Source organism: Castor canadensis, chromosome 6 (genome assembly GCF_047511655.1).
Source record: "Castor canadensis chromosome 6, mCasCan1.hap1v2, whole genome shotgun sequence".
NCBI lineage: Eukaryota > Metazoa > Chordata > Mammalia > Rodentia > Castoridae > Castor > Castor canadensis.
The window spans coordinates 157,658,252-157,677,610 of NC_133391.1; the positions used below are offsets into that span (position 1 = coordinate 157,658,252).

The 19,359-nt window shown below is 34.6% G+C and overlaps 1 protein-coding gene across 3 annotated transcripts in view; it reads left to right on the forward strand.

Moving 5' to 3' along the window:
* Window positions 1-19,359, forward strand: part of Cdh12 (cadherin 12) — a 1,151,540-nt gene that overhangs the window by 213,026 nt on the left and 919,155 nt on the right. The window lies entirely within an intron of this gene.

Genomic DNA, 19,359 nt, shown 5'->3' on the forward strand with positions numbered 1-19,359 from the left:
CCACCTTGACAGTAAAAGATCTTTAAAAAGAGTTGTTTATACTTATTAACTTCAACTCCTCCCCTTTCAGGTTTTTAAGCCACATTTTATTAGATTCTTTCTTCAACTCCACTGTAGCTGCTCCTTTAAGGATACCATAATTCCTCAGTAAATGTAAAGGCCAATTAGTTCTTAATGTTCATTTCTCCGGTCCTCAGAAACAGTTGAGCACTATGCTGACTTAGAATTTGCACTTATCTTTCAGGTCACAACCGCTTCTTAGTTCTACTTTTGTGCTCACTTTCTGAGTGCTTTAATGTCTTGTGCTCTTTGACCCTCTTTCAAGTTCTCCATGATCTAATGTACTTGTGACTATCATCACAGTTCTTGTACCTCTTCTGTTTTCTGTCCACACTTCCTTCGTTGGTGATCTCATTCAGGGTTCAGATGTAGGTTTATTTTCCCAGCCAACATACTCTGGTCTTAGATATGAATGACATATGCACATTGATACTTACATGACAGAAAATCACTTCAAAGTTAGTACAATAACTAACTTTGATATGGATAATATGTTCATATCTTAATATCTAACTTTGATATGGATAATATGTTCATATCTTAATATCTAGAAACTGTGAATATGTTACCTTACACAGCAGAAAGGGTTTTGCACACTCAATTATGTTAAAGACCTCCATGGGCAGATTATTTTAGTGGAAAATATGTAATCACATGGTTCCTTAAAAATGAACACTGCTTCCCAGCCTAATGTATATCTTACTACTCAGGAATGGTAAGAGAATGCAACATTCATTTATTTGAAATTGAAAACACCATCAACAACAAGTGTTGGTAAGGATGTGGGGAAAAAGGAACTCTTCTACACTGTTGGTAGGAATGCAAGCTAGTGTAACCACTCTGGAAAAAAATTTGGAGGTTTCTTAAAAATCTAAACATAGATCTGCCATATAATCCTGGGGATATACCCAAAGCAATGCAACCCAGGGTACTCCAAAGGCACCTGCACACCCATGTTTATTGTAGTGCTATTCACAATAGCCAAGTTATGGAAACAACCAAGAAGCCCCATATGGACAAATAGATCAAGAAAATGTGGTATTTATACACAATGGAATTTTACTCAGCCACGAAGAAGAATGAAATCTTATCATTTGCAAGTAAATGGATGGAACTGGAGAACATCAACTTGAGCGATATTAACCAGGCTCAGAAGACCAAAAGTCATATGTTCTCCCTCATATGCGGACTTTAGATCCAGGGCAAATGCAGCAATGTCGTTGGACTTGGGTCACATGACAAGGGGAGAGCACATAAGGGAGATATAGGAATAGGTAGAAAACCCAAAACATGGTTTGATGTCCCCACTCCAGAGGAACTAATACAGAAACTTTAAAGTGCCAGAGGTCAACATAAGAAGGGGATCAGGAACCTGTGTAAAGATCAGTTAGAGATGATTCAACATGGGTTGTAACACATTTGTACATGAAAGCAATGCTAGGAATCTCTCTGTATAGCTATTCTTATCTCAACCTGTAAAAACACTTTGTCTTTCTTATTATGCTTATATTTTCTCTTCAACAAAATTAGAGATAAGGGAAGAAAAGGTTCTGCCTGGAAGAGAGGAGGGTTGGGGAGAAGAGGGTGGAGGAAGGTGGCAGGGGTAGAAATGACCCAAACAATGTACACACATGTGAATAAATGAATAATAATAAAAAAGATCACAAAATGAATAAATAAATTTGGGTAGAAGTTACATAGATACATTTTGTAATATTTTTAATTTTAAAAATTTTACAGAATAAAAATACATGTTAATACTAAAAAAAAAAAAAAAAAAAAGACTAAACCATAAGGCAAAGATGGTGGCATCTAAAACTTGGTTAAGCTAAAACTGATTATCACTCAAAGCTTCCAGTGCTGCCAACATCTTGATTTAGCTAGAGTGCTTCATTGTAGATCTCCCTCTATCAGAACTCCAAGATAAGGAATTCATTTTATTTTAGCAACTAAATTTATATGCACTTGTTATTATAAGTGTGGAAAAGTAGAAGTATGATACATAAAAGTGTTTTGTGCAAAATTCTACTTGACTCAGTAATGGTGAAATGATTCATTTCCAAAATGTATTGCTGTACTGAAATAATAGGTTTTCATTTGCCATTTCAGAGCAGGAAATTTGGACTTTGTTGACGAAGCTGATTATACTTTCAGTATCTTATTCAAAAGACTAAGTTTAGTGAAACACAAGTTTTCACAGTTTAGTTTTGTAAGTTGTAAGCAACATAAACTCTTCTAATTTAAGTTTAATCCATTTCCTGTTTATAAAAGTCATTGTACTTGATGGAGAAGTTAGGAGTAAAATTGCACATAAGGTTTCTTGCTTGTTTTACTTCATCTATTACTGCACTCCATGCCCTGTGTTGTTATTTTCCTTCTTCCTTGTCTTTAAACTTTATTTAGAATGGATTTGTGTTTATACTTTGGGAAATTAAGTTTAAAGACATTAGGGATAAATTCAGATTATAATTCATTTGTTGGTGATAAATGTCATCATAAAAGTATTTCCCTAACACATTAGCTTAAAAATATGAATGAGTTAAATCATAATATTGTGACTAATAGAGTAATAAAAATTCATGTACCTATGGTAATTAGCTGGGAGCCATAGGAGGCTTCAGTAGAAATGAAAAATTTTATTATAAGAAGAACCAATTATTTATGTGCCTTTGAAAATCTTTCATATTTTGACAATATTTGGGGGGGATTAATTTATTCATGATATAAGAAAAAACCTAAGTTAACGAGAGGTGATTGTTATGCAAGTGGACGTTCAATAATCAGTCACCAGTTTATCATGTGAACAGCTACATCCTGTCAGTTCTTGCACCTCTCAATGTAATCTACTCTTCTGATTTTGTTTTTGTCCTATTTTTTGAATTTCATGTAATTCTTTAAAACACTTTTCTCTGTAACTTTTACTCAATAGGTTCATCTGTACTGTTTTATGTAGTCAAATATTTTCCTTCATATGTGTAAGGTAGACTTAAAAGGTTAATATCCAGAAATACATTTATGATCTTGTACACCTATATATGAGAAGACAGAAAGAGAGAGAGGTAGAACATATTTGTAATAATAAGTTTGTCTGAGGGAACTAGTGGGAAGAAGAGTAAAAAAGAATGATAGTGAATATTATTGAAATACACTGCATCTGCATATGAAGATGGTTTAACAAAATACACTGAAAGCTATTCAAAAATTGGGAGCAGGACAATAGAGGAAAGAGTAAGTAATAGAAAGGGTTAAACAGGATTAATTTGCAAAATATACATGTGTGAGATACCATGGTAAAACCCCCTTGATTAATCAACATATAATTTAAAAAATGAAAGACAGGGAGGTAAAAAAGGTCCTGTGTGGGAGTGGGTTTCAGTGGGAAGGGTAAGGTAAACAGACAGAAGAAGGGCAAATATGTTTGTAAGTATGAAAGTAGAACAATGAAACTGGTATTGTTCTAGGAAAGGGGAAACAAGATGAGGGAGAATAATGGAGGAGTAAATCTAATTGAGATACATTTTCAGTTTTTGTAAATGCCATAGTGTACTTACAATATAACTATAAATTTTAGAAGATACATTATGAGCACATATGTAAATGTCAAAATGAATCACCACTGTACAACTAATATATACTAAGGAAAAGTTTTAAAAAATAAAAGAACCTTCTAGATATATTTGTTAATTTTTGTTTAAAATTAAATTTATGTTACCAAAATCATCCAATTTGAAATCATCTTTCTTCCTCCCAAATAGCAATCACAGTATACTCCCTATTTTAGATAAAAATTTTGCTGAGTGCATATACAAATTATAGTAACTTATAGTCTCTTTATGAAAAGATGAAATATAATTGCTTTATGACAATGTAAACCTAAAATATGGAACAGCCAATAATTACAAGCAAAAAATTACATATGCACACAAATATATCATTGAAATCTTTACATGAAGCCCCAATATATACAACAAAAATAAACTTGACATTCTTTGGTTAAAGCCTTAGTGGCCTTTCTAAAATAGCATTTATTTGACTTTTCTTCCACCTCAACAAGACTTGAAAATTTTTCAAAGTGATGCTCTGCATTTTTGTAATTGGTGTATTCATTATACCAATGTCCTGTATAAAAGTGATTGAATTTAATTAAGTCATATGCAGGATACCCAGCTATGGTCAGACTTACTTAAGATTTTAATTCCCATACACAGATAATTTTTAATAACATCCAGATGGCAGGATGAAGGGAATTCTAATGAGAGGTGACACTTAGCATCAATAATGCCAATGGTAGATCACAGAGATCACATAATTCACAATACGGATGTTAAATATCATTTTTGTGTCAATTTTTAAAATATCAAGTATACACCATTTTTGAAAGATGAATATACACAAATTCAAAATGGATCATGTTTGAAAAAATGTAGGTAGTTTAGTATGGCAAAACATAATGAAATGTATTCAGAGAATTATAAGAGTAATATGGTGTTGAGTAATAAATTCTTTGAAAGTGATGTTACTTGTATTTTAACATTTTTAGGAAGGGATGTAGAGAAGAGTGAAAGATGTTTTTTGACAATGAAGTGATGATCTAGGCTTCATTTCACAAAATGATTTATTGGAATGTTTTGAATGACAGCAAATCTTGAAGTAGGACTACAAGTGAGGAGGCTGTTGCTAGACTCTAAGATACAGATAATATTGAATTTGTCCATAGTGTGAATAGTTAGATTAAAAATAACTAGATTGAGGAGTAAAAATTCACAAATATTAATGGCTGATGGATTTGATAAAGCCAACTCACATAAGCAGTTAGTTTATTGATAGCACTGATAAAAAATGGGGAAGAAATTTTTACAAGATAAGGAAAAGTGAGGGAGAAAGAGTTACTTTATTAATGCATTCCAGAATAGTTTCTAGGTTAAAAATTGAATATTGCAATCTGGAGACTAAAAAAGGTGTGAGACAGGAATGAAAACCTTTCTTTAAATTTTTTATTCATTTATTCACATGTGCATACATTGTTTGGACCATTCCACCCCCACACCCCCCATGCCCCACAGCCGTACCATCTCCCCTCCACCTCCCCTTGCTTCCAGGCAGAACCAGTTCTGTCATTATCTCTAATTTTGTGGAAGACAAGACATAAGCAATAATAAGAAAGACAAAGTGTTTTTGCTGGTTGAGATAAGGATGGCTATACAGAGAGATTCCTAGCATTGCTTCCATGTACAAATGTGTTACATCCCAAGTTGATTCATCTCTATCTGACCTTTTCACTAGTTTCTGATCCCTTTCCCATACTGAGCTCTGTCGCTTTAAGGTTTCTGTATTAGTTCCTCTGCAGTGGGGACATCAAACACTTTCATGTTTTGGGTTTCATACCTATCTGCATACTTCCTGTATGTGCTCAACCCTTATTGTGTGACCCAAGTCCAACAACATTGCTGTATTTGTCATAGATATAAAGTCACATATGATGGAGAACATATGACTTTTGGTTTTCTGAGCCTGGCTAACCTCACTCATAATGATGTTCTCCAGTTCCATCCCATTTCTTGAGGAATAAGATTTCATTCTTTTTCATGGATGAGTAAAACTCCATTGTGTATACATACCATATTTTCTTAATCCATTCATCAATAGTAGGGCATCTTGGCCGTTTCCATAACTTGGCTATTGTGAATAGTGCTGCAATAAACATGGGTGTGCAGGTGCCTCTGGAGTAACCTGTGTCGCATTCCTTTGGATATATCCCCAGCAGTGGGATTGCTGGATCATATGGCAGATCTATGTTTAGATTTTTAAGAAGCCTCTGTATTTTTTTCCAGAGTGGTTGCACTAGCTTGCATTCCCACCAGGAGTATACGAGGATTCCTTTTTCCCAAAACCTTGCCAATACCTGTTCTTGGTGGTGATTTTTGATTATGGCTATTCTAACAGGGGTGAGGTGGAATCTTAGTGTGGTTTTGATTTGCATTTCCTTTATAGCTAGATATGGTGAGCATTTTTTCATGTGTGTTTCAGCCATTTGAATTTCTTCTTTTGAGAAACTTCTGTTTAGTTCAATTACCCATTTCTGTATTGGTTCATTGATGTTGCGAGAGTTTAGTCTTTTAAGTTCCTTATATATTCTGGTTATCAGTCCTTTGTCTGATGTGTAACTGCCAAACAGTTTATCACATTCTTTGGGTGGTCTCCTAAGTTTAGAGACCAATTCTTTTGTTGTGCAGAAGCTTTTTAATTTTATGAAGTTCCATTTGTACATCCTTTCTCTTACTTGCTGAGCTGTGAGAGTTTGTCCTTGCCTATACCTTTCCTTTCCAGAGTATTCCCTGCTTTTTGCTGTAAGAATTTCAAAGTTTTGGGACTGATATTAAGGTCCTTGATCTATCTTGAGTTGATACTAGTACACGAAGAGAAACATGGATCTAGTTTCAGTTTTTTGCAGACAGATAACCACTTTTCCCAGCAACATTTGTTGAAGAGGCTCTCTTTTCTCCAATGTATATTTTTGGCAATTTTGTCAAAAATAAAGTGAGCATAACTGTGTGGTTTCATATCTGGGTCCTCTGTTCTGTTCCACTGGTCTTCATGTCTGTTTTTGTGGCAGTACCATGCTGTTTTTATTGTTATTGGTTTCTAATATAATTTGAAGTCGGTAGGTCATGTTTTCATTTTCATTAACTTACAGGAACCTTTTAATTTCCTCTTTTACTTTATCAATGACCCATTGATCATGAGCAATGTGTTGTTCAGCTTCCAATTGTTTGCATGTTTTTTACTGTTGTTTTTGTTGTTTAGTTCTATTTTTAAAGCATTGTGATCAGATAGAATGCATGGAATTATTTCTATTTTCTTATATTTGCTGAAGCTTGCTTTGTGCCCTAAGATATGATCAGTTTTGGAGAAGGTTCCATGGGCTGCTGAGAAGAATATATATTGTGGAGAACTTGTATGAAATATTCTGTAGACATCAGCTAGGTTCATTTGATCTATGGTGTGAATTAGTTCTAGAATTTCTTTATTGATTTTTTTGTTTGGATGACCTGTCTATTGGTGATAGGTGGGTATTAAAGTCTTCCACTACCACTGTGTTGGAGGCTATATATGTGTTTAGGTCCTTCAGAGTATGTTTGTTGGAATTGGGTGCAATGACATTGGGTGCATAAAGATTGATAATTGTTATTTCCTTTTGGTATATTTCCCCTTTTATTAATATGGTGTGACCTTCTTTATCTTTTTTGATCAATATAAGTTTGACGTCTACTTTTTCCAAAGTAAGTATTGCTTCTCCTGCCTGTTTTCAGGGGTCATTGGTTTGGTAAATCTTCTTCCAGCCTTTCACCATAAACCAGTGCTGATTTCTGTTGATGAAATAGGTCTCCCATAAACAACAGATTGTTGGATCTTCCTTTTTAATCCAGTTTCTCAATCGGTGTCTTTTGATGGGGAAATTAAGTGCATTAACATTCAGTGTTAGTATTGATAAGTATGTGGTGATTCCTGTCATTTAGTTGTTTTTGTTATTTAAGGGTTTGATTGTGTGCAGATGAATCAGTGTTACTCTCCTATGTTCTTGCCTTTTCTTCTTCTGTGGTTTTGTACTTCCAGTGCTTTCATGGTTTTGTTTGCTTTCATTTTCTGTGTGCAGAATTCCTTGAAGAATCTTTTGTAGTGGTGTCTTGGTGGTCTATATTGTTTTAGTTTCTGCTCATCATGGAAGACTTTTATTGCTCCATATATTTTCAATGATAATTTTGTTAGGTACAGTATCCTAGAGTTGAAGTTATTTTCATTAAGTGCCCAGAATACCTCACTCTGTGCTATTCTTGCTTTTAAGGTGTTCATTCAGAAATCTGCTGTGATTTTGATGAGATTACCTTTGTATGTTATTTGTTTTTTCTCTCTTACAGCCTTCAGTATTCTTTCTCTATTCTCTGGGCTTGTTGTTTTAATGACAATATATCATGGGGTAGTTCTATTTTGAGCAAATGTGTTTGGTGTCCTGGAGACTTCCTGTACTTGAATGGACATAGTTTTCTCTAGATTTGGGAAATTTTCTATTATTATTTTGTTGAATATATTACTGCCCAAGACTTGGATGGGTATGCTGTGCAAACCTGACTAAGAGCAGTGGGGATTGAGAAATAAGACACACACAGACATACAGACATAAAACAGAAAAGCTGGGTTGCACATTCCTGATGGAAAATGTGATCACCTACCTGAGCTAGAGTGTTCATTTTAATTGGTCTGTACAAGGAAAAGACTCACGTAAAAATCAAGCTTTTACAATTCTTGATGCAATGTAAAAGGAATGGGGTTTGGTGGGCTAATTTTCCTAATGCTAATGAAGCTTAATTACAACACATCTGTTCTGGAATCAACAAGGCATGCAGGACACCTTATCTAAGGTATTGATTAATCTAGCATCAGATTAACAGTTCTGGTACTTTATCTAGTTTTGCATCGGGGGCTGGTATGTGAACACAGCAGTTTATATTCTTCAAGGAGGTGTGAGAACAAAGGTCAAGACATCAGTTACTGGGAAAAATATCATAGAAGAGGCTATGCAAACTTCCACCATGGAGGGGCTATGCAAACTCCATTATTGCCCAGCACAGGGTTGATGGCATGTCTCCAACATATTACAAATTCCTTTTGCTTGTACCTCTTCTCCTTCTTCTACTCCCATGATTCTCAGGTTTGGTCTTTTTATAGAAGTGGTGAGTTCTTGCATATTTCCATCACACGTCTTAAGTTGTTTGACTAATAGCGCTTTAGTTTTTCCTTTAATTTCTATTTTGTCTTCAAGTTCTGAGATTATGTCTTCTACTTATTGTAGCCTGCTGGAGTGGCCTTCCATTGTGTTTTATATTTCTGTTTCATTCTCTTTTCTGAGGTTTTCTTTATTATGGGTCAATTCCTCTTTAATATTGTTAATTGTCATCCTTAATTCATTTATCTATTTATGGTGTTCTCTGTTTCACTTTGTTATTTATTTAGGGCTTCTATGAGTTCACGTATTTGTTTTTGTGTCTTATCATATTCTTTATTTTTTTTGTCTTGGAATTTCTTGAGTGCCTCCTGTACACTTTAGTTGACCATGTCTAGTAACAGCTACATGAAATTCTCAGCAATTATTTGAAAGATTTCTCCTTTCAGAGTGTTCTTGTGGGCTTCATTGGGTTCCTTGGTCTAGTTTATCTGTTTTATTGTAGTCTGGAACTGGGTATTCATTTTCTTCATTTCCCTCTGAATTCTGTATTAATTTATTTTTTGAGGAGAATGGTTTCCATCCCTTTGTCATCTTCCCATTGCTCCACTTGGTGTTGTTTCTGTCCCTGGTCTGTGTGGATTTATTATTAGCTAACTTACAATAGTAAAACTAACAAAATAAAGAATGAATGAAAAAAAAAAAAAGAAAAACAAACAGAGAGAACCAAAGAATTCAACAGGGAAAGGTGGTGTACAAATAAACCAGGAACAAAACAAACAAACACATAAAAAAAATTCCATGGTCAGGAGCAATAGAATTTCAGTCTTAGTAGTTCTGGTGTTACTCTTTCAGCGTCCAGTCCTAGTGTTGGTATTTAACCACAGCTTTGTCTTAGTCTTGCCAGGTGGTTGGAAAGACTTGCCAATTTTTTTTTCTTGTCTGTCAGCAGCAGCTGCTTAGTCAGCTCCTCCCTCAGTGAGGTGTGGCTTGTCCTCAGTTTCCAGAGATCAGCTCTGTGGCCCACTAGCCATCATGCTTTGGAGTTGGGTTATTGCTGTGTTGGTTTATTGGGTGCTTGCTTCTTTGCATCGTGCCCTTTCTCTGGGGCAAGGTCAGATATCTGTCAGGTGGCTCCCTGCTATCAGCGTGTTACGCTGGTTTGCTGAATGTTTTTCAATTTTGCAATGTCCTTTGACTTTGGATGTTGCTCACTGGCTCAGGAGATGAGCTTTGTGGACCACTATCTGCCCTGTTCCAGGAACCGGCTTTTCACCTGCCTACTGTTGCCCCTTTTGCCTTTCCAGTCTTTGTTTACTGAAAGCTCATGCAGAGATCAGCTCCTTGCCTCTCCCCCTTCTCTGGTTCACTCAGAGCACTTCTCTGCTGTGTGTTCTTTTTCAGTTCCTTGTTTATTATTCAGTTTTGTTGTTTTCTTTTGGGAGGACAGGAGTCATTCTCTCCAGGGGGCTATGCTGGTTTATCCCAGGGGTAGCTGTGGGAATGCCACATGCCACTTATTTGCTCACCTGTGGTCTGCATCTCCCAAGCAGCTTTGGAGCTGGTGTCTGGTGGTGCAGGAACCCTCCTGCTTTCTCAGTGTAATGTGACATGGAGAAGAAGCTTTGTACGGGCTTGGCGTTCAGGGTGTTAGACTTTTGATTCTTTTTGGTGGTTTTTTCCTGCCAAGTGTGGCTTCCATGTCTCAGCAAAACTTTTGATTTATGGAGCTCACACTATTTGCTTTTGCCCTCTAGTCACTATCTTGGATCCCTTAATCTCCATCTCCCTTAAGTGTTGCTTCTATTCTAGAAGATCATCAATTTTTTTTAAATTACTCATTGAATATCAAGTAGGAATGGGGTCCCCAGCAAGCCTTTGTGCTGAAGCTCCTTGCACTTCAGAGAAGCAGAGTTATAAATCAGAAATTTAAATCTTATAAATAAAACATTTACTATCAATGTGTTATCCATGAGAATGGATAATTTTGTCCAGGAGAGATTTTATGTGTGCTTGTATGTATGCATGTATTCTATACATAATGACATTAGGGTGCAAATAAACACAGAATATAGAAGAAAAAGTAATACCAGAATGAAGTAGAGTACATAAAATGAGCCGAATCTTCAGTAGATGAAATTCTACCTAATCACATAAGTCCCTTTAGACCTTGGAAGGGACTTCATATTTTATCCAAAAGATGTTACATGAAGGCATTGGAGGATTAGAAGCAGAACTCAAATAGTATCTAATTTTCACTTTAAATAGTTATTCTTTCTTTGCTTTGTGGAGCATGGAAGTCAGAGGGCAGCATTGCAAATGGGCATGTTCGAAGAGTGTTGCTACATCTTTGATGAGGGAAGACAATGGATACAAAGCACTCAGCATGCAAGATTTTAATATATTATAACAGTAGAATTACTATTGCTTGCTGAGACAACTGTTCTGGCATTTGTGAGGAAAACATAATCCAAAAGTGAATTATGGGTTCTTACCTTTTTTGACCCAAGCTACTATACAAATGATACTTACACTTTGAGCCTTAAGAAAAGCATGGATGTTTGAGGAGGAGTGTAATAGGGAATTTAATTTTGTACTTCCTATTTTTCGCCTAAGTGAAGGTGTTGAAAAGATAGTATACTAGATAAATTCAGACTTACTGAGGAGCTCAAGGATGATGATTCAGTACATTGGAAGCATTTTATCAATATGACCACATTGTATCAATATGATTATGTTCTAAAAATGTTTAGAGCATATGTTTGAGTAAGTACTATGTTTGTTTGTGGGGTAACAGGAACTGATCATGTTGCAATATGTTCAGAGTTTCCTGTTAAAACTTCCAGGTAGTTTCTTTAAGTATATAGTTATTTGGCTCCCTACCATTACTTCTGCTACCCTGAAATAAATAGTCTCAAGACTTCTAGGTAGTTCTCAGATAGATTCATGTTTCCCACTGGTTAAATTGCTTCCTAACCTCCTTGGAATCTCTTTAATCACTTGAAGTAGTTTGTGTAATTATTTCTTAAAAACATATATTTTTGAGGAATGCTTACAAATTTTAAACAAGTATTTTGGCTAAATAGAAAAATGAGTTATCTTCTAAATTGTATTTGTGAAAGCTGGTATTTGACATCAGCTATGTAAGTGATATATAAAAATCAATTAAATCTAATAAAATTAAAATTAGCTGCAGTATTTAATGCATTTGGGGACTAAGGAGAAAATGAATATAGAAAATAGTGAACCAATAAAGAGTTAAAAAGGAAGAGAAGTTTTATGAACTCATTCAAAATTATTTAAAAGATGTTGATTTGAAATGAAGCCTCTCAAAACATATCCCATCAAGATCTAATGCTAGAGTATATAATCTGGTCAGACTGATGCTTCTTACAGCATGCTTCTCTTCCTTGTTGATAAGAGTAAGCTAAGAATGCCAAGAATGAGGCTCCCTTTTCAATATATCATGTGTAATTTTATCTCTGGAAAACACTGGTGTTGATTAACATTGTGCTCTGTGGTTGTATGTAATTGTTATTATCACTTAAGTACTTGCAGGAGATCATTTACATAATGATTCATTTATGAACTCACTCTAAGTCCTTACTAAGTCACTATATTGCTACACTCACAACTACAAATGTCTGCTGTATACTGTCTGTGTCACTTAATTACTTCATAATTTACATTTTAGACTTTCTCCACCACTATGTGTATTAGTTCCATCCTAGCAGTAGTCTGCAGTCACTCTGGGCTTATGAATTAAAAAAATTACCGTCTATTTCCACTGTATCTATGTCCAGTGTTGTAGCTCTATTTGACTTTAGTTTTTAGAATTTAATTCTTCAATATTAAAGAGGTAGTTGCCCTATGATATTCATAACTTGGAAGTTATAATTTGAGAATATTTACTCTTTTGTTATCTTCCTTTTAAAAAAATATTTATTAAAACATAATTAACATACCATTCAATTCACTCAATTGAAGTGTACAATTTGGTGTCTTTTAAACTATTAACAAAAGTATACATCTATCATCCCAATTTTATAATATTTTCATTATCCTAAAGGGAACTTTGTACCCTTTAGCACTCTGGTATTTTAAATAGGTAAAAATAAAACAAGGAAGGGATATATAAGTGTGGATATGAGGTGGTGTGGAGGAAATTTACAAATATACAATATAAGTAGGGATGACTGAAAAGATAATATTTAAGTTAAGGCCTGAAAGGTGTGAGTTAGGCATTTTTTTTTCTAACAGGGATTGACTTTGCAATCTTATAAAATATTTTGGGTGTGAAGCCCCTTAATATAAAGGGGGCTAAGATTCTCTCCCTACATTTTGAGTTATTTTCTGCTCTAGAAGGAATTTTTTCTGATATTAAACAAGGAATCACACTCTAATAACCAGTAAGATTAATCACAGTAGTAACAACAAAAATATAAAGTGCACAGATTAGCAGTAGTCTCCACTCATATGTTTCCATGAAAATTCTCACTATACAATGTGAACATCCCTACTCTGTATCCCTTCTCAGTGGCTTCTGATGTTGATGTTGTACATGTGTTTCTGTGATGGGTAGCACACAGAGAGGGATGTTTCATTACCCCAGTTCATCTTGCACTGATTTCTCACTCATGGATTGAGTGCACAAGATGAGAGGGCCTAGAGGCTCAAACTAGACGTTCAGGCATAGTGCAGTGCATGATGAACAGAGTATTTTTTTCCTTTTAACTTCTAAATGTTTGTAACAATGATCTCTAATCATTCTTTTATAAAAATGTACACATTAATTTTGAAATTCATTAATGGTATGTAGACACTTGCACATTCACCTATGCATACATATATATATATATGTATGTTCATGCAATACAATAAGCTAAATGAATATATAGAGATATAATTTGTATTTCATATTTTTAGAAATATGTATATGACTTCATACATAAAAATAGTGCTGCTGTAAACAGTCTTGTGCTTGTTTCTGGTATAGAGTTGAGGTTCTCTAAGAAACCATGTCTGGAATTTATCATATGATTCCTATTCAGCTTTACTAGAGCTTTCTAAAAAAATGTTTTCTAAAGTAATCATTGCAAATTTGACTGTCAATAATGCATGAGCTGTAGTTTAGTCTTTATATCTTGGCAATATCATGTTATTTTCAAATAAGTCTAGGTTTTTGTTTGTTTACAAAAGCTTCTATCACACTATGCAGTCAAATGCCAGGTATGCTAAATGACATTTCTTATTTCTGAAATTGTAAGTTTCCATAATGCTATACTGAAATAAAAACTCAATTCTACTCCTCCTTGCATTCCTCATTCCTTTCTTTTACTGTTTATTTGGTATTATTATGTGGAGAAATATGACTATCTTTGTTCTCCTGCTCTCATGTGTGGGTACCAAAATGCATGGAAAGAAAACTGGTCTTGGGAAAAGAAAACATCCATCTGAGGCAGAGTCCTGCTAGCCTTGGGCAAGTCACCTGACTTTTTATTAACTTAGTCAGCTCATAGATGGAGAAGAAAAAGGGAAGTAGCATAGCCTATTCATAGTAATGCCTGTTGTAAACACTGCAAGTACCATATTCCCAAGTCTGGCAGAGTGCCTGCTATAGTTAATAAAAGGTAGGTATTATTTATATTATGAGAACATCATATAAAAGAACTTAGTCTTCATTTCACACTCATATCTCTCATATCTCTTGGTTTTTAAATGTATGATCTTATTCTGAATCCCAGACTGGCCTGCAACTGGTCATCTTCCTATGTCCCTCGTGCAGGGGTTACAGGCCTCATATCTTTTTGGGTTATCTCATTTCTCCATTTCTTTCTTTACTGAGTGACTTAATTTTTCCTTCTATAAATAGGTGTATAAGTTGATGGATACTTCTTCACTTTAAAGATTTAAAAATATCATGTTTTCTTAATTAACATTTCTTTGAAATAGATTTTGCAAATTAAACCTTAATATTTTAATTTTGTCTATCTTTCCGACTCACAGTTGATACTTTGTTAAGATTAGGGTAACTGGCATGAGAAAAGTTCTCATTTAAAATGAGGAAAAAAGTCAAGGGTATGTATGTCATTTTCTGAAGTGATGAAAGAATGTTTTTAGGATTTGACCTTTATTAGTGCATAAATAGTGGGCATAATATTAAAACAGTGGCTAAATTAAGTGCTTCAAGAAACAGATACAAATAATAAACTACATGTGAATACATGGGAAGTTGTGTTTGGTCTAAACCTAATACCTCTTCTAGAGCCTATATGCAGGCAAATCTAGCAGCCAGGTTTATTCAAACATGGCCATGTGTGGAAAACTGCTGGAAAGGGCTATGAATGGTGAATTGGTGGAGGACACAGGGATCTCTTAGAAAATAATACACCCAAGCTCAACATAATGATTTCAAGAGATTATCAAACCATAATCATTGAGGTTGAGAGAAGTCCTTGGTAGTCAAATCTGTGTCTCAGACCCTTCAATGACTGCTTTGTTCATAAGCATCTGAGCTGACCAAAAAACATATAAATAGTTACATAATCAGTTATAGAAAATCATCACAGACATAGCTCTGAAGTCTTGAGAATGTTAAGGCTCTACTCTCTGAAACAGCAAGGAAGAGTGAGGGTGGAAGTGCAATTGAGCGGATCACTGTGTGAGGAATTCCATAAAAAGCATAAAAGGTAGTATGTCTGACTGTCAATAGGGGGATGACTTTGGGAAACCAAGAAAAACTTGCATTAGCATTTATCAAATGTATCCTATATTTGAACATTCGGGTTCCAAGTAAATTGTTTCTTTTTTTTTTATTGTTGTGCTCGGTGGGGGTACATTGTGGCATTTACAAATCCTCTTGCAATATGTCAAATATATCACACTTGACTACATCCTCTCCACCATTTTCCCTCCCTTCCCCCATTCCTGGAATAGTTTCAACAGGTATCACTTTTCCATTTACATACATGTGTACACGGTGTTTGCATTGTATTCGCCCTCCCATGCCCTTTTCCCACCTTCCCTACCTCCCATGGTACCAACTTCCCCAGACAGAACCTATTCTGCCATCTTGTTCTCCAATTTTATAAGAGAAAAAAATGATATTTTTGTTTTAAGATAGTTACACAGGTAGTTTCCTTGGGACATTTTCATGTACACATGTATTATAACCCAAACTGGTTCATCTCCTGTATTTTTCTTCTTTCTACCTTAGTCCCCTTCTTAGAGTGATTCAACAAATTTAAAAATTCTATGTTCAGTCTTAAATAGGTAGTACATCAATCACATTCAGTTTACTAACTTTCTTATTTTATCCTTCCCCTCATATATGACATTGCCTTAGTATGGCCTGTTTTTCATATTACTGCTGTGTTTGTATTAGGTCTGCATTCCATGTACGAGAGAAAACATGGATTTTGGTCCTTTGAACCTGGATAATTAAGGTGATGTTCTCCACTTCCATCCATTTACTTGCAAAGGACAAAATTTAATTCTTCTTTGTGTCTGAATGAAATTTCATTGTATACAAATACCACATTTTCTTAATCCATTTATCAGTAATGGGGCATTTTGGCTATTTCCATAGCTTACCTATTATGAATAATGCTGCAATAAATATGGGGTGTGCAGGTGACTTTACTGTGAACTGCATACATTCCTTTAGGTATATCCATAGGTGTGAAATATCTGGATCTTATGGCAGTTATGCTTTTAGTTTTGTGAGTTTTTTATACTGCATTAGAAAAAAAAACTTTTTTGTGTTTTTTATACTGTTTTTCACAGTGGTTGTACTAATTTACATTCCCACCAACAGTGTATGAGGGTTCCTTTATCCCCATATCCTTGTCAATATCTTTGTTGTATATATTCTTGATGGTAGATGTTCTAACAGGAGTGAGATGGAATCTTAACTTGTTTTTTTTACTTTTTTTTTTTGGCTTATTTATTCATATGTGCATACATTGGGCCATCTCTTCCCCTGCTCCCTGCAACCCTCCTTCTCCCCCCAAACCCTCTCATTTCCAGGTAATTTTCAATTTTGTTGAAGAGAAGACATAAGCAATAATAAAAAAGACATAGTGGTTTTGCTAGTTTGAGATAAGGATAGCTATGCAGAGAGATTCCTAGAATTGCTTCCATAAACATGTGTATTGCAACCCAAACTGATTCATCTCTACCAGACCTCTTCACTACTTCCCAGTCACCTTCCCATAGTGACCTCTGTCACTTTAAGATTACTATATTAGCTCCTCTACAGTGGGCACATCAGACACTTTCATGTTTTGGGTTTCCTAACTTTCCCTATTCCTCCTATATGTTTTCTCCCCTTAGCATGTGACTGATGTATAATAATATTACTGCATTTGTTTTAGGTCTAAGGTCTACATATGAGGGAGAACATATAATTTTTTGCCTTCAGAACCTGGCTAACTTCATTTAAGATGATCAGACAAAGGACTGATAATCAGAATATACAGGAAGCTCAAAAACTAAACTCCCTCCAAACCAATGATCCAATAAAGAAATGGGCAACTGAACTAAACAAAACTTTCTGAAAAGAAAAAATTCAAATGGCCAAAAAAAATATGAAAAAACACTCACCATCTCTGGCCATAAAAGAAATGCAAAACAAAACCACACTAAGATTCCACCTCACCCCTTTTAGAATATCTATAAAACACCACCAACAACAAATGTTTGCAAGGATGTGGGACAAAGGAGTTCTCATACACTGCTTGTGGGGATGCAAGCTAGTACAACCACTTTGGAAAACAATATAGAGGCTTCTTAAAAAACTAAACATAGATCTGCCATATGATCCAGCAATCCGACTCCTGGGGATATGCCCAAAGGAAGGAGACACAGATTACTCCAGAGGCACTTGCATACCCATGTTTATTGCAGCACTATTCACAGTAGCCAAGTTATGGAAACAAACAATGTTGCCGCACTACTGACGAATGGATTAAGAAAATGTGGTACTTGTACACAATGGAATTTTACTCAGCCATGAAGAAGAATGAAATCTTATCATTCACAAGTAAATGCATGGAACTGCAGAACATCATATTAACTTGTGTTTGATTTGCATTTTCTTTATAGACAGGGATGTTGAGCATTTTTTCATGTATGCTTTTAGTCATTTAGACTTCTTACTTTGAAAAAACTGTGTTTAGTTCATTGACCCATTTCTTCATGAGGTTATTGATTTTGGGGGGAGTTTAGTTTTTTGAGCTCCCTGTACATTTTTTTGGTTGTTATTCTCTAATCAGATGTATAGTTAGCAAAGATTTTCTATGATTCTATGGATAGAAATGAAATGGTCATTCATTTATAGACCATTTCATTTGTTATGCAGAAGCTTTTTAATTTCATGTAGTCCCATTTGTCCATACTTTCTCTTAGTTAGGAACCATTTGAATTCTGTTCAGGAAATCATAAATAAGCTTCTTAAGGACCACTGTAAATCACAAAACTGCCTAGTTAAGAATTCTGTGTTGGTGACAAACTTTGAAAAATACTGATTGATCAGATATTTTAATATACTTAAATACATATACATGTATATATGTGTTCATATTCTACTCACATATAAGATAATAGCATAAGATATTCTAGAAAAATGAGTTTAGTATTTCATAACAATGTAGTTTGAGGAAATATTAATTCAGATATAATTTCAATTATTGTGATTACAGTAAAAAGTGATATTCACAATAGAAAATTTAGTAGGAACTTGATGTAGAATAAATTCTGTTTCCATGAATTTGTATTTTGAGGTCCTAAACTTTATGTGACTATTTTTTGGAATGGACTCTATAAGAGGTAATTATGGTCAAGTGAATTCACAAGGGTAGAGCCCTATTCATCAGAAAGGGAGAAACCAGCACACACACACACACACACACACACACACACACACACACACAGGCTTTTTGCAAATTAAAAGAAATATTCTCATTCAAAACAGAGCATATAAGCAGTATTATCTCAGATTTTTCAGCTCCAGAACAATCAGCATTAAATTTCTATTTTCTGAGCCACCCAAGTATTTATATTTTTCATGATATCCTAAGCTATTTAATACAGAAATATATTATACCATCTAGAGAGTAGACGAAAATTTATTTCATAGTGAAACATGTTACAAGATTATACTATTTATAATGTATACCATTATTAAATTCTACCCATGTGCCAATCCCTACTTCTCTGAGATAACACCATTATTTACCTAAGTCTACTTCTGAAGTACCAGAGATACAGAGAAGGTAAGTAATATGGCCAAATTCAGATGGGGAACTGAAATTCTAAGCTGGGAAATTTGGCTCAGAAATTTATTTTCCTAACCACTATTCTATACTTTCAAGTAAATGAGATTGTTACATTATTCATGTTATGAATTTATCCTCCAGTGCCACTTTCTTTACTTGAAATATTTTGGAATAATCTCTTCAGTTCATCTAGGAGACAAAATCTTTGCCATAGTTTATGGGGCAGATAAGTAAATAAAGTTCATTACTTCTCTTAGATGATTAGTTATTTGTAATACTAAATTCAGTGTATAACTAGTTTTT